This window comes from Cyclopterus lumpus, chromosome 21 (assembly GCF_009769545.1).
Source record: "Cyclopterus lumpus isolate fCycLum1 chromosome 21, fCycLum1.pri, whole genome shotgun sequence".
Taxonomy (NCBI): Eukaryota; Metazoa; Chordata; class Actinopteri; order Perciformes; family Cyclopteridae; genus Cyclopterus; species Cyclopterus lumpus.
Window position 1 is genome coordinate 25,221,302 of NC_046986.1, and position 17,631 is coordinate 25,238,932.

Genomic DNA, 17,631 nt, shown 5'->3' on the forward strand with positions numbered 1-17,631 from the left:
GGGTCACCATAGTAGGTGTGTGGCCGTCACCTGTGGCCGTTTATTTCTCTTCCCAACACCTGTCTTGACATTTACTTCCTGGTGTCCTTTAACACCCCTTGTCACTAGGGTTACGCCCCTTCTCTTAAAGTTCCCCTGTGTATTCGTCCTTAGTCCCCTATGAGCGCTCTAGTGGGGTAATATGGTACTACACAGGCTAACAAATGTAGCTAACGTCTGAGCTTCGAGGGTGCAGAGTTGTGCATCTAACTCACTGAGAACTGCCTCCAACGTAGCAAATGAAATACACTTATTACATGTACCGTTATCATTAAGGGAGTGTAAGATTCGTGTTCAAAGCTCCGGGTCCCGTGGCCGCAGGAAATTCAGGATTCGAGTTAAAGTTTAACAATATTTAATGGCAAAGATAATACTCATGTAGCGTTCACGATCGTGGGGCCAGAAAGGAGGAACTTTCCACAGACGGAGTGCAGCTCCCAAGGAGCCACAGACCGGGGCTGTCTCGAGTCTCCAGACCAGTAGAACCATGTCCCCAGAACAAATGCTCGGCTATTAGTATGGTCATGCAAATGAATTCACACCTAAAGGTTAGTTCCATTGGTCAGTTCAAAGGATGCCGCAGTTCTACTCGCTACGCCAATTAGTAAACAGGCGAGGTCAAAGCTCACTCTTCCGGTCAAGGACAGGAAGTTCCCCTTCACAATAAAACCCTATTATCCTGCCTTCCGAATAAAAGCAACACATTAGGTTTCAATCGGCATCCATTTTAACTATTGTCTAAACAATAAAACATTCATTCATTCTCATGCATCATACAGTTAATCATTACATTTGTCATTAAAACAGAATAATAAAACAGTGATCCTCTCTTATGCTTCATAATACATTCCTCCAGAATATTCCTCATAATATCCCAAATTAATTATCATATCTTTCTTTATGTATTAATTTAAAACATAAACTTCTCTTATCTACATGTGCAAATATATATAAAATCCACTACAACCTAACAGTCCCTCCTTTTATACTATTCCATAGTATAAACAACTTGTATTGGATTTTATTTCACCGCACTGTAAACATCACTGTAATACAATCTCTATTATCAATACCTGTGGAAGAAAAAACAATATCACTCCCTCCTTTTGACCCTGCTCTGCAAAGTAACTAAAGTCTAGGAGTGTTGTGATCAGATATGTGTCTATCTGTGCATATGTCTATGTGCATCTTCTTTCTCTGCACTCTCATCTCCTCCATGGTCTCCTTTCTCTGCATGCTCATCTCCTCCATGGTCTCCTTTCTCTGCATGCTCATCTTCTCCATGGTCTCCTCCTCTGCATTCCTCCATTCCTCGATTTCCTCGAGTAAAAGGAAAACAGCAAGTTCAAACACTATATTTATTTTATTGTCATCATACTTCCGTGATTTTTTAATAATTTGAATCAATGTGTTAAAGGTGCACGATACTCCTCTGTGGGCAGCACATCTGTTGGTGAGGTCCATCACAGCAGGCAGCCAGGTACACAATGAAGGTCAACGATGGAGAGACGAGTGTAGCTGTGGAAAAGAATTAAAACACACAGAGCGGCTTTCTGCGCCGGCTCTAACTAAAGTTGGATATCTGAAATATATTTGGAAATAATTTCCATATTTCCCGAACCAATTCTCCAACATGTCTGAGAAGTAGTCATTCTATTTCTATGTTTTCTTTTAATCTTCTCAAAAATTATCTCAAAAGGAACTGAATTATCCAGGTTCGGACTAGCAATCTCAAACTAAATTATCAAGGATCAGATTAGCAATCTCGAACTCCGTGTGAGGAACAGCTTCTCACCCGTGGGAGGAATCAACTATTAAATGCGCTTCTGTTGTCCAACGGAGTCTTAATTACTCGTCCAATCCCATCTATTTTAAATTATTTATCTCTTAATTTATTTATCTCTGCGGATTATATTAAATGTAATTGATCAACTCTATGTTCTTTTAACTATTTCAAATCCTGCTAGGATCTGATTGCGAGCTGGTATTCGTCTGGCTCTCCTCTCTTGCTCGAACACCTACTGAAAGAGAAAATGAAATCTCTCATTTCTTCTCAAAAATATTTGCAGTTAGGTATTTTGTGCCATGACATATTTCAGCTATCTTTGACTTAATCGTCCGATTAGCCCTCTCGACTATACCCTGTGATTGTGGGTGATAGACTGCTCCGTGTGCATGTGTAATTCCTAGGTGTCTTTCCACCTCTTGTAAGTGTTTGTTTGCAAAGTGTGTGCCGTGGTCAGACCCTATTCTCCTTGGAACTTCATATCTCGGGATGAGTTCCTTCTTCGGCCATTTTAAGACTGTCTTTGAGTCTTCTTTCTTGCGGGGGATCGCTTCCACCCATCTGGTGTATCTGTCGATCATCACGAGTAGGTATCTGAAACCTCTCTTCCTGTTTTCTGCACCCATATCGGTGTAGTCGATGCATATTTCTTTGAATGGAGCATCTGGCACTAGGAACTCTCCTTGGGGACATCTGTATGGTCTTTTCATACTAAAATCATTGCAGGTGGGACATTCATGGTGATGAGTTTCACCATCTCAGTCATATAGGATGCCACCAGAGGATGGAAACTTCCTCCTCTGTTCTTTTGGGATTCACGTGAGAGGGACCATGTGCCTGTCTGATGAGACCTTGACACATCCTTGCAGGTGCCACTATGTCCATCATGTGATCTCCAGAGTCCTTTCTTTTGGACGGCTCCATTGTGTCCCACTGATTCTGCTCTGCTCTGCTTCTTTCTGCATGAGCTTGATGTCTTCTATTCCGAGTTTTGGGAGTTCCGGTGCGGCTATGTCTGTCCTTTGTTTCACATAGTCTGCTGCCTTCTTTGCTGCGAGGTCAGCGGCTTTGTTGCCTTCTGCCACTTTTGTCTTTGTGGTCTGGTGTCCTTTACACTTCATCACTGCTACGTGTCGTGGTAGCAGGATGGCTCTCAGTAATTGCTTCAATTGACTTTTGCTTTTGTCAATGCCACTACTTCTGCTAGCTGTGCAGATGCTTGCTGTGCGATGATTTCCACAGAAATGGTTGAATGTCTTTTCTCTTGTTGCTGCACGACTGAGTATGCGGCAATATTTCCATCTTCACATTAAGTCCATCGGCCATGTCGTTTGGCTCGTATGAGACTGTGATATTTAGCTGTTGTAAGACTTTTGAAATCTTATCTTGTCATCGAGAATGCACTTGAGGTCAACTTAGGCAAGAACTCCATGTTCTGTGTTGACCTTGAGCTCAAGACACATCACAACATGAGCAGTTTTCTCAATTGCTCTTTTCAGGACTGCCAAGTGTCTTGTGCAACCTGTTTTGACCTTTTTCGATGTGGTCTAACTTCGAGCTGTCGTACATCAGGTCTCTCTCCTCCCTCCTTTTTCTGAAACAAAACAGCGGACACTATCCCGCTTGATTCAGAAACATCAAGATGGAAGGGCCTGTTGTGGTCAGGTGTAGACAGCTTTGAGGCTTAGCCAACTTCTTGTTTGGTCTTTGCGAATGCCTCTTCTGCATCATTTGTCCATGTGAGCAGGGCTTCCATGTTTCGGCTTCCTGCTTCAGTTATGTCTCTGAATGGCTGTGTGAGAGACGTGAAGTCAGGAACGTAGTGTCGACTGTAGCCTGTTAGGCCCAGGAATGACAGCATCTCTTGTACTGTCTTTGGTTTAGCTGCACTCAAAATGGCCGACCTCTGTCCCGCAGACAGAGCGCACGAGTCTCCTGAGATCAGTTGTCCCAGGAATGACACTGCATTTTTGCAATCTGAGTCTTTGAGCGCTTCACCTCATAACCTGCTTTGGTTAACAGCGTTAGAAGGTCTTTCGTCACTCTAAGACAAATTGCTGCAGTTGGTGCAGCTTAACAGCAGATCATCCACGTACTCTACAAGTACTGTGTATTCCGGTAATATGAAGTCTTTGAGGTCTTGCTTCAGGGCTGCATTAAACAAACCCGGGCTATCTCTGTAGCCTTGTGGCATTACGGGTTTGGCACTTGAATGTTCTGTGCAATAGTGGCTTTGTTGATGGTTCTTAGGTCATGAACCATTCTCCAGCCTCTGTTACCGGATTTTTGGACTGGTAATATCTGTGTATTTCAGTTGGACTCTGCGTCGATGAGTATGCCTGCTTCATACAATCCTTGAATTGTCTCTCGAATGCCATCTCTTTGTTCTTGTTGCAGCGGATATTGATAGCGCCAGACCGTGTCTTGATCTGGTTTCAAAGTCATTACCACGTTATGTTGAGTGGTGTGGCCAACATCATAGTCTCCTCTTGACCATATTTGTGGTGGCACTTCTTCCAACATTTCATCAGTGGAGGGATGGTTCGAGTGTTCCCTTCCATGATTTCTGTCAAGGTCAAGATGTCGGAGTTGTCCCTTGGAATACGAGTGTTGCTGTATCCTCCAATAATCACCATTGGGGGTGTGGGACAGATATGGGGATTTGGTTGGAATCCACCTGTCTTTTGAGACTCTCCATCATGGGGCCAATATGTCTTGCTTCATGACCTGCTCTGATCAGTAGTGTGATGTGAGGGGCAGAGTCAGGTCGCAGTGCATACCAGTCTCTTTGGTCTGCAGATAGTAAACATTCAGCTGCAACTCCTTCTTTTCCTACAATTATGGCTCCTGTTCTGATGACTTCAGTTTCACCCTCCTTTTCGTCTTAGGCGGCGGCGTAGTTGTAGGTGCAACGGTAGGGATCTTCTGGCATGACATATGGATGTTGTGTCATAATCCATGGCATCTATGGCACAGGTGATGATAGGTTCTCGCCCATTTGGAACCATTATTCACTGCGCCGGGCCCTCTGGGCCTCTTCATAGAAGATCCACATAATCTTCATCCTGCACTATTCTTGCAGGCATCTGGTTCTGGTTTGGAATGTGTCGTCCAAATCCTCCTCTTTGTGGGCTTCCTCTGCCTCTAGCTGCATCAGGGCGACTGTAACATTCCTCAGCCCTGTGCCCAAGTCTGTCACAGATACGACAAGGTTCTCGCCACCTGTCTCTTCTGGATCCTCTGGACTTGTCTCTGTCTATTCTCCTCTTCTTTATATTGGTCCAGGGCTTTGCCCACTGCTTCCTGGATCTGGACGACGAGGTTGCTAACAGCAGCCATCTGCTTTCGCGCTTGTGGGCCGTGCTTAGCAGCCTCTGTGTCCTCTTTTGCTATCTGTAGCTTCAGGAGTCTCATTGACAGCTTATCTTTGGTTGCCTTTTCTTCTTCATCATCCTCGTGGTGCTGAGTGATGTGGTGTGTGATGTGTTTCTTCCACACTTCAAAGGTGGCATCTTTATGCCCATCGTATGTTGCTCACGACTCAACTTGTCCGGGAGACCTGCTATTACAGCAGCCTTCCACATGTTCAGGTATGTCAGGTTCCTGTCATGTCTGGTGCCTGTAGCTGATTCCCAGGCGTCAGCTGCTTTCTTCAGGTACACCATGGCTTCTTCATCTGACTTTAGCTTGATGCTGGCTAGGTTGGCCATGTCGGGAGTATCTCTGGGATTATATGGCTTGTATTGAGGTGTGCCATTGCTCAATGTCATGATAGGTGCCTGAATCTGGCATTTCCCTCTTCTTCTTCACAGCACACTGGGCTTGTTGCTGCCACTGACATCTGACTGTGTCGTGGTGGAGGCTTGTAGCTTATGCCTTCCTTTGCTCTCCTCGGGAGGTGTTGTCGTGATCCCTGGAGGCTGTCTCCTCCTCTGCTGTCTTGGAGGCTGTCTCCTCCTCTGCGCCAGTTGCATAGCACAGTTAATTGACCGGAAAGGTCAAGCAGGGCTCCTCTTCTTGTGAGATGGGGGTGGAGGGGGCTGGGGTCTTGATTTGGCTCCTCTTCACTGAGGTGTCGCAGTTGGCCATGCGATTAGAATGGAGGCTCAGAGCTGGAGGTGGGGGCTCTGAGCTGGAGGTGGGGTGCCACCAGGACGCAGTCCATATGCGTCCATCGCCTGTTGTTCGGTTAGGGATGGCGTTAATGAGCGAGGGAGTGGTATCTGGGTGGGACCTATCTCCTATTTGTATCTATTGGGACGCTCTGAATTGGTGAGGTCATGACTTGGCGCCTCTGCTGGGCTTCCTCCTCTGCCTTTCTTAATGGTAATGTGATGGACTGACGTTGTCTTTACCCTGTTCTGACAGCTCTGCTTGTGACAGTGCTTCCTCTTCTGCCTTTCTTTCCCTCTCTTTCTTCCACCATAATTCTCTTCTCATTAGGTCCCTGTCTTCCTCCTCTCTTTGCTGACTTTGTCTAGCATCCCTTTCTCTGCCCTTTTCTCGGCCAGCTAATGCCCTCTGCAGCTGTGCGACCTTGTTCATCAGGTCTGCGACTGTTCTGCTTTCTGTGGAGTCAAACTCTACACTGCCTCCTAATAGTCTCTCTACTGGGGCCATGGTGTGTGGAGCTTCTCTTTTAAGTGGGCTGTGGGCGTACGGGGGAGGGTATTAACATATTATGGGATAGATGGAAGGGGTGGGAACTGGGGCTGATGGCAGAAGTACAGGGGCTGTCTCCATTGACAGCTCTTTATTCCTGTTTGTTTCTTCTTTGGGGTCTTTCGGGGTGTTGCTTCTTCCTGGCACCTCCGAGCAGTGTTGTCTTCATTCACTGCTATGCCATGTCGTGGCAGTCTTGCCTACACAATGGCTTCATTGGTTCTGGTGACGTCTGCTGATCGGGACGTGAACCAATTTTCCTTTCTGTTTGTCTTTCAGCTTGAGCACTCTCATCAGAGTAACTTCTGGTCTTCTGTGGGCCCCTCCAGGGTTGTTACGTCAAGTAAACCCTCGGTATGACATTGCTGAACATATTTCCTCAGCTTCTTATTCAGTCTTTGGCTTGAACTATCAGGTTCATAGCAGCATAGAGGATGTCTCCAATCCAAGCGACCGGAGTCTTGATTGAAGTTGGCTCGACATTTTCCGAGAATGGGTACTGACTGGCTTTATATAAGGAAATGTAAATGTAGAAGGAAAAATAAAATTTCAGATTAAAATTTATCCAAAAAATTAAAAATTAATTTTTTTGAATAAATTTAAAAATAAAATATTTTCACACTATGTGTCTAACGTGCAAGTGTGATGCGATTGGGAAAAGACTTAAAGTTAGGAAGGGAAAAAAGTTATACACTGCAATTGGACAATAATAGGTTAGAGGGAATAAGGTTGTACACTGCAATTAGGACAATGTAAATTTAGACAAAAATGGGAAAAATGTGTTACTTTATGCAAATGGATACAACGATTACGTACAATCCACACAGCCAAGCACAAAGAAAATGATACAGCCTTCAGCTGTCAAAAATGGGAAAAACTTGTTATTTTATGCTAATGAATCACTAGGGGCCCAATCAGTATAAGTGGGACTCTGTCCAACACTTTATACAGGCTTCTCCTGTGTACTTTTAATAAGCAAATCATTTAACAGTGGCCCATTGGTATAAACGGAACTCTGTTCTACGCTTATACAGGCTTCTCCTGCGTTTCAACCAAATCAATGGGAAAAAACTTTATTTTAAGCAAATTTTAACAATTACTTTTAATATGCCAAGCATAAACAAGCAAATGATATGATCACAAAAACTGCCAATTATGAAAAAAGCAAACGATAAAACAATTACTTTTAATCAAAGAATCGTCAATAATGAAAAACAAATGGCATGAGAACCAAAACCGCCAATTATGAGAAAAGCAAACGATAAATCAATTACTTTTATTCAAAAAACTGGCAATAAAGAGAAAATCAATTGCTGTAATAAACTGGCAATACTTAAATCAAAAAGAATAATGCATCAGTGGTTTACCACTGTCCTTTCACTATTCAACGTTTGCAACACCATGGTGCCAATAAGGTTAATCCCTAGGGCACTCCATGGGGGGTGGGGGGGGTTCAACCACTAGGTGTCAAACCTGATGGTGAATGGCTTTCACTGGGAAAGACGTGTATTCTAAACACTTGTGACCCACATGTGGTCTTGCAGGGGGAAAAAAAAAAAAATGGTTATTTTATAACCCTTTGTCTGTGTCCTCTGATCTCCTTTTTCCTCTCTTCTCTCAAAAAGGTTTAACTACTTATTCATCAGGGGCTCAAAATGGTATAAGTGGGATTCTATTCTACCCTTATCCTGTCTTCCCTGTGCTTGTCTCTTCTAATTATGGAATATATATATATTTACAGTATTTACAACAATAGCACGCTGTACTGCATAGAAAACTGTCCCAAACGGTCCCAAGGTAGGTGGGGCTCTTGCTCTCTTCACTCTACAGACCTGTTTGTAACAACTGGTTTATCACGGTAACTTATTTATCTTATTTCTTACAATAGCCCATATCAATTCTTGCGCCAGTCTTCGCTGGGGGACTTGAACCCTCCACGCTGCTAATCAGTCGCGTCGCGGAACGATTTATCTATTGTGGACTACTGGACGTTAAATTCAATGTGCGTCCCTAAAGAGTCTAAGGCGGAAATGTTTGTAGCGGACAATAGATTATGGCGAATAGCTTCTACGTAACGCTCACTAACTCCTCACTGTGGGGAGTTTAAATAAATAAACTCCGGCAGGCCGCTCTCACGGACTTCAACTCTTTAGGAACAATGCGGCACTATCTTCGCGTAACCAGTCTCGTTCAATATGCTCGTGCGACTTACAACAGATATACACACATTTAACAGTACAACACAAAACAAACATAAAAACACTAAATGAGCATCATCTTCACCACGGACCTAGCTTAGTCCTTATTCTATGTCGTGTTTTCACGCTAAATGTTTTAGCCTGGTCCAACAAGCTCCGCACCAATCCACACGCTAAAGTGTCTATATTAAGCTATGCAGGATTCGATGAAACAGGTTCCAAGCTTACCGATAATGAGTTGGCCATCGTGTGGAAAGGCGTGGATCTAGCGGGCCCAGTTCCTCAGCCACGAGGCCACAGCAGCTCACGTCGGTGGTCACCAAATTGTAAGATTCGTGTTCAAAGCTCCGGGTCCCGTGGCCGCAGGAAATTCAGGATTCGAGTTAAAGTTTAACAATATTTAATGGCAAAGATAATACTCATGTAGCGTTCACGATCGTGGGGCCAGAAAGGAGGAACTTTCCACAGACGGAGTGCAGCTCCCAAGGAGCCACAGACCGGGGCTGTCTCGAGTCTCCAGACCAGTAGAACCATGTCCCCAGAACAAATGCTCGGCTATTAGTCTGGTCATGCAAATGAATTCACACCTAAAGGTTAGTTCCATTGGTCAGTTCAAAGGATGCCGCAGTTCTACTCGCTACGCCAATTAGTAAACAGGCGAGGTCAAAGCTCACTCTTCCGGTCAAGGACAGGAAGTTCCCCTTCACAATAAAACCCTATTATCCTGCCTTCCGAATAAAAGCAACACATTAGGTTTCAATCGGCATCCATTTTAACTATTGTCTAAACAATAAAACATTCATTCATTCTCATGCATCATACAGTTAATCATTACATTTGTCATTAAAACAGAATAATAAAACAGTGATCCTCTCTTATGCTTCATAATACATTCCTCCAGAATATTCCTCATAATATCCCAAATTAATTATCATATCTTTCTTTATGTATTAATTTAAAACATAAACTTCTCTTATCTACATGTGCAAATATATATAAAATCCACTACAACCTAACAGGAGGCATAGGAATAGCTAAACATGTGACACACTGAGAGAGCAGGAGAAGGAGAGTAGAAAGCCATTGCGAGCTGCTAAGCTAAAGTACGGTAGCTTACATTAGCAACTGAACAATGTGTAAATAAAACTGTTGGATTTAAGCGATAAGCTGCTAAAAGAAGGAGAGAGCCAAGTGTTTAAATGTTTAAGATGTACAGCAGGTAATTCACCGCAAATGAAAAAAAGTAATAGAATTAAATATTGCTCCTTTTTTCCTAATTTGAGGAATTTAGAGCATAGTAAAGTGTTTACTCTTATTCAAACATGAATTGACTGTGAAGATGCATGAATACCAAAACTACAAACAAAAAATCTATTTTATAAAACTGTGACGATGTATGTTTGCTTTAAGTTCACATTTGAGCTATACTTTTATTCAACAGAGGTGCAGAGTCACAAAATGGAGTATCTAAGTGAGTACTTAAGGTCACGACATGGGCCTGAGTGAGACATTCAGTAAGTGGAACAGGCGAAGGTAGCCAATATATGCTTCATTTTGATTTCCAAAATCAAAGTTTGGAAGAGCTTTGTAAACAGCTTTGTAAACAATCTTGACTCTCGGTATCGCGCACGGCGGAGTTCCGTCCCGATGCGCACAGACACATGCACGCACACAGGTAAGCACACTCCCACCAGCCGGCAGAGAGCGTTGAATATGTTGCGTGGAAAGCAAACGTTTTTTAAATGGGACAAGTCGCTCTCCTGCAAGTAGAACTCGGAGTAGCTCTCCTGCTTTGGGTTCAAGAGCAGAAACGAGCCAAAGTGCTGCCCCCTCTACCCGACAAGCAGCAAAAGTCCAGTCACCACCGGACAATAGGTTTTGACCTAGCTTACATTCATTAATAGATAGATACAATACAGTACATAGAGAATGAAAAAGGGATTATTTCAGTTATTTTTGGTTTTAGGAATGTTCTGTCAAATATGTAGACGGCATAAACAGGCAGTTGTGAGAGGAAACCAGGCCCGGTCATTTATAGATTCTCCCTGCCAGTCCTACAGAAAGGACAAACTTGATAAACACATAGTGTCCGAGCATTACAGATGGCCTGTCAGCGTCAGTCAGGTTTGACAGCAAGTCAAAATGTTTTTCTCTATTATGATTACATGTTTGGCTCTTCAATGCTGATGATCATGTCATTTCAGGCAACACCGTCCTTACATCATTTGAGCCCACAGTTGTCCTGGAGCATGAGGCTGTCGTGGGGGGCATTCAAGTGCTTGTACTGGCGAATAAAGCTTGAAATAGCTAACTATATATCATAAGTACCCTAACCACACCAACTATCCAGCCTTGCTGCAACTAGCTAATCTTTTGGGCTGCACATATTTTGACAAGCTCAATGTAAGCTTCTTTTGTACATGTTTACAATATGCTTTGTTTTGCTTTATGTGATCACTATATTGACAATGAATTAGATTTTTCTTAGCTGGGTAGCTTGCCACTCCCTCGGGGGGAAAAAATGGCAGCTCCCTTCCTCAGAGATCCCATTTATGAAGGAGCGATATTAGTTAGATTAGCGTTTTATAGGGAGAGAGTTCTTCTAGATCGCCAAGATCCGTTATCACGTGATGACTTCCTATACGAGCTCTATCGATTCTGCCCACAAGGAATCATTTATTAAAGAACTTCTCGAGACGTACATTGAACACCACACGCCGCAGCCAGGCATTGACTGTCTCACAGACTGTATGCAGAGCCTTGCGCTTTTTAGCGAGTGGTACATTTTTGTACAGTGTCGGCGATGCAGATCATCAGGAAAGCTGCGGCATGCTTAAGAAACTTGTTACGGAGGGAAATCAAAGTAGAGGTTCAGCTGACAATCTTTTATTTCCAACAAAAATACACAGGGAAATCCCTGGAAACAAAAAGCTCATGCGAAGAGGGATGAACGGGGAAATGCTCTGGCTAAACCCATAGAGCTGGGAAATACTAAATAACGGGAAGCCAACAAAACCCTCTCTTAGCGAGGAAAGGAGAAAATAATCAATCACTAAAAAAAAGCTCTGAAATAATTCGAAGAGCTGTGAAGCAATAAACGGCGCAAGGCCAACCAAGGACTCTATAACAAGGTTCGGTACAGACAAAACTATGACTTGGACTTGACAATAGCATGAGGCGGGTGTGCAAGACGAAAGGACATGACACACTGGCACAGGACAAGGGGAGACGCCGACTATAAGTACACATGAGGGAAGTGGGGAAACAGGTGGACACAATCAGGAATCAGGGAAGACAATCAGACTGGTGACACAAGAGGAAGGGCACGGAACCTGAAACGAGAGGAGAGTTAATTTCCAAAATAAAACAGGAAGTCACAAAACAAACATGGAGACAGAACAAAAACCCAACTTGACACAGGTGTGACACTTGACTCCACTGCCAAATGGCCGGGCTCCGTCCACGACTCCAGAATATTCTGATAGTCTAAACTGTGCCGCAGCTTCGAGCAAGGTATAGCAAATCTCATGTTATTCAGAAATTGCTTATTTTATGTAGAGGTGATGCAACATTGTACATATCATATACTAGGTTATTGGTGGACTCCTTATTGGAGACAGGGGTTATACCTGCAAGCCCTACCTCATGACCCCTGCAGAGCCAGAACCAGGCCCTCAAGCCCATTTCAACGAGGCTCTTGCTCGAACGAGAGCCCGGATTGAAATGACCTTCGGCCAACCGAAGGCCAGATTCACATGTCTGCGGGGGCTGCGGGTGGCACAAGACAGGGCATGTGACATCACTGTGCAGTGCTCCACAATGTGGCTACAATCAGGAAGGAGAGGGTCCCAGTTATCATGAACCATGAGGAGACCGGACTGGCTGCAAGGGACAGAATTGCCCACCATCATATTAGTTAGGTGTTCAGGTGACTTTGGGTAATGTTGGACTCATTTCATGTTTTTCTCTTTATGTTTGCATGTTTCATTTATATGGTTAATGGGTATATGGTTTGCCACCCACTTTTGCTTTTAAGTTACCCATTAATAGTCCATCCTCAGTCATCATCGAGTCCATCCTCACCTCATCAATCACCATCTGGTTTGCCACCTCCACTCCCAAGGACAAAGGCAGACTGCAGCAGATCATTCCATCCCTCCCAGACCTGTTCCACTCCAGAAGCAGCAAGAGGGCAGGCAGTATCATTGCTGACCCTTCCCATCCCAGCCACTACCTTCCAGAGACTACCATCCGGCGAAAGGTTCCAGTCCATTAAAAACAAAACCTTGCGCCACCTGAACAGTCTCTTCCCCACGGCAGTGGGGCTCACAAACAAACCCCCTGCACCACACTGACTCTGGGAGCCGCAAGCCCAATCACCAAGTCAATGTCCTGTATATTCAATTCAATTCAGTTTATTTTGTATAGCCCAATATCACAAATTACGAATTTGCCTCAGAGGGCTTTACAATCTGTACACATACGACATCCCTGTCCCAGGACCTCACATCGGATCAGGAACAACTCCCAAAGAATAGAAAAAATCCCTCTCCCTGGATGGACAGAAGCAATATGTGTCATGTGTACAGAATGAATAGCATTAACAGAGTTACATAAACACATTACATGAATATGACAAAAAGTATGAATGGACCTCCACAAGGCAGAGAGGACTGCCTCCCGGACTGAAAGTGGAAGCTGGTTCCATAAAAGGAGCTTGGTAACTGAAGGCTCTGGCTCCGATGCTACTTTTTAGGACTTTTGGAACCACGAGAAGTAAAGTAATACTTTCACAAGGTTCTCTATGTTGTAAATAAAGTAATACTATGAACCAGGTTCTTTATTTTATTAATAAAGTAATACTATAAACCATGTTGTTTATGTTGTTAATAAAGTAATACTTTAAACCAGGTTGTTTATGTTGTTGATAAAGTAATACTTTAAACCAGGTTCTTTATGTTGTTAATAAAGTAATACTTTGAACCATGTTGTGTATGTTGTTAATAAAGTAATACTTTGAACCAGGTTCTTTATTTTATTAATAAAGTAATACTTTGAACCATGTTGTTTATGTTGTTAATAAAGTAATACTATGAACCAGGTTCTTTATGTTATTAATAAAGTAATACTATGAACCAGGTTCTTTATGTTGTTAATAAAGTAATACTTTGAACCATGTTGTTTATGTTGTTAATAAAGTAATACTATGAACCATGTTCTTTATGTTATTAATAAAGTAATACTATGAACCAGGTTGTTTATGTTGTTAATAAAGTAATACTTTAAACCAGGTTGTTTATGTTGTTAATAAAGTAATACTTTAAACCATGTTGTTTATGCTGTTCTTTTACCTTGTGTTTTTTTTTTAATTGCTGCAGATTTTCATAACAAGGGTTTCACATCGAGATGGAGTTTCCAACTAAGTTGGGAGTTTGCACAGATGCGTCGGCGGGACACTTCCAACAATACATACTAAAGTACCGTTACATGGAAATTCACACTGTGCTCACCCAGCCTCTTACTCCCAGCACGTGAACTCTACACACTGCATTAAAATCACAAACGTTAATTCACCCCGGGCAAAGTACGCTCACTGTCAGTTTTAATATCGTCCAATGGCCAGGTTTCCAGTAACGGCATGCTGACAGTCGGAGACAATGTGTGTATGTGGTTTTTTTTTATATGTATACAAAATGATTTCAAAGATGTTTTCATTCAAGTGCAGTGTTTTAGTGTGCGTTTAGTTCTCCATCTTTATTTCAGGGGAACAAAAGTAAGTATGCCTTTGGTTTTATCTGGGGTTTTTAGGGTTATTACCAAGACTAACGGAATGCTTTCTTTTTTCCAAGTGGTGGCTCCACCCTCCTGGGCTTTATTTCTATGGCAATGTAGACAATCTAGCCCACATCATGACCTGCTGTGTCAGGATGTGCTTGATGTTTTTCTGTGGTGGTAAAATGATCCAGGATGGAAGTATTTAAGCTTTCTACAACAGAAAACTATATTCAAATTAATTGATGTGACAAATAAAAACACATTATGTAAAAACAGGAATAAAATACATAAATAAAACCATTAATGAGAGAGGGGCTTTGTATGTGTTGTTGGCTCACACATCAAGTAAATCACTCCTTTGTTTAAAATCTTTTGGCTGAGCCCGATTCACTCGACTAACACGTGTTCAGAAAGCATATTTGATAAAGGGTATTAATACTTCCGAGTAATAATTCCAACTCAATAAGTTCACATGCCATCTATAAAAAAGAAATACAAGCACAAAATATTGATGAAAAGGAAATTTGATCTCCTTCATAAATCTTCATAAATACAGTGGAAAAAACAATTTCACAGTAATTTAATTTCAGCAAGCATTGAGAAGCTTAATGGTGCAACATGGTAGATTTACAAAATTGAATAAAATGTCTACTATTCATCAAAGAAACTCCAGTTTATATTGACGATTACATTGGGAGGGTTTTAATACGCGTGTCTGGAGGGCAGAACCTTTTCTTGACAAATCTAACGGTATCATTTGGGTCCATCAGCGACACTCTACATCAGGAAACTGACCTCCTGATGACTATATCTGATGGACCCATTGGGACTAACCAGCACTTCGCCAACACAGATGAACCCAAAGCAACATAGCAAACATGCTGCGGGTGGCAAGGGAATGGACTGGCTTCAGTGGCTTGTGAGTGCATTAGTATTCACTTTCAGTGGAAACAGAAGCTGGCTTGACAATACAGCACAGAAGCCCACAGGTAAATTCAGACATCAACGTCGTCATTGGGGAGGCGTCTGGAGATAGCTCACGGCCCGGGGCGTGTTTATGTTGCCTGGAGGGTTCCTGGCATGTTTGAAACAGATTATCGGGTAAACATCACACTCAATCTGCACAAGTAATATGCCGGCGCAAAAGGCAGGAGGAGTGAGGGCGGATTCACACAGTGGCCCGATGCCGGTCTCCACCCTCACGGACATCCAGCAAAGTATATGAGGGTTTAGGATTACGCCCCAACCCCCCTATCAAATTGTCGAGTGTTTTATGAACCCTTTACGTAAGTCAGCATTAGATGCATACTTTGCACAAGGGAATTACCCACAATTCATAGACATAAAAAATAAGTAGGTAAACAAAGACGACAGCACATGAGTAAAATAGGCCGCATGTGCTTGGAGTCCAACACATGTGGACATGCACCGGGCAACCCACGGCCTCCAAGCAGCAAAACAGACGCACACCTGGTTGATTCCGAAATAAGAAACTCATTATCGTGGTGTCAGTCGCGCGGGCAGCTGCAGTATTAAAGCGGAGACAGTGCTGAGGAGAGGCACAACATACGTCTCTATCTGCGTCCACTTACAAAAGGTTATCTCTCATATTGCTCAAATGTTGCCTGATAAATGTCCCGGTAACTCAATATTTCCTCGGCGGGTGGCACATTTGTCATCGTTGAGACGGCGGGCAGAGTCAGGCACAGATGGGAACTCCTCCCTCAAGCTGGCGTTGACGCATGAGCCGCGGGTCGGACCAGACGAGCATGTGTGATTGATCACCCCACGTGCCTGCTGGATCTTAACTGTGGTGGTGTGTGTGTGTGTGGGGGGGGGGGGGGGGGGGGGGGGGGGTCCCGGGGGGCTTAATAAACAGCATGATTTTTACAGAAGAAAAAGCATCACACAAAATGGAAAATCAGGAGAAATGCAATAGTTTTTTTCTCCCCCACGTGCACCATAATCTGACATTTTTTTTACAAAATCAGATAATTTCTGGAAACCATTACAGCAAATCAATCGTTTTTCTTCTTTTTTTTTAACATACTATAAGATACAGGCAATATGTATTTGGTTCTTATATATTGCAATTGAAGGGGTGGGGGGGGGGGCACAGATAATTGTGTAATTATGGTGATCACAACCCAGGAGGATTTGACAATCACACCCCATTAACCCCAGCCATTGTTACGTTGTGCAGATTACTGGTAAATCAACTGGCAGCTACAATCCCTGTGTGCTCTCTCCACACAGAAGGGAGACGTGAAGAAACATGGCAACAGGATGTCATGCAACAGGATGTCATGCAACAGGATGTCATGCAACAGGATGTCATGCAACAGGATGTCATGCAACAGGATGTCATGCAACAGGATGTCATGCAACGGTCTGTGCGGTGTCAACCAACGCAGGCCGTTCAGCGTCATCAGGCTCCGCAGCCTTGATTGCTGATTGGTAGGCGATGGCAGTGTGGGCTTTGCACAATTTTAAACATGTGAACAACTGGTGGTTAAATGCAATGTGGCATCTTCTAAAGGGGACAATTTTCTCTTAAAGTTTATTTGTCTAACGCAGAACTTCTTCAGCTATCGCCAGTGCCCTGGTGGCAACCAGCCAACAACAAAAGTGAACCAGGATAAAGATTATCTGAGCCACCAAGGCCAATGTTATCACTTGAGAACAATTTAGGAACAACTGGAAACCAAGCTATTAAAATCAGTCTGGCCCTTTATCCTTCTAAAAAAAAAATGTCATTGTGTGTGTTTCAGACATTTATATAAGTGTACTAGGAAGCTCCATCCATCCTTTTTTAGAAAATGTAATGTTTAATTTAATGTTTTCCTTCATCCGATGACTCAAAGATCAGACATCCATAAACTTTAGCTGTGATTGATATGTACCCAGCACACTCCCAGTATTGTTTACACCAAAAAGAGGCTGAAAAAAATCTCCAGTTATGATGGCTGCTGAGGGGAGAAGTTCACCCTCCCAAGGTTTACTCCCAATAATCACACAGACGGGGCCAGTCAGTTGACGGACCACCATCTGCTAGATATAGATAGATATATATATATATATATATATATATATATATATATATATATATAATAAGTTATCGCAGTATGACTGAAGTGATGATGTGGTCGGAAGAAAAACGTGACGAAAGTT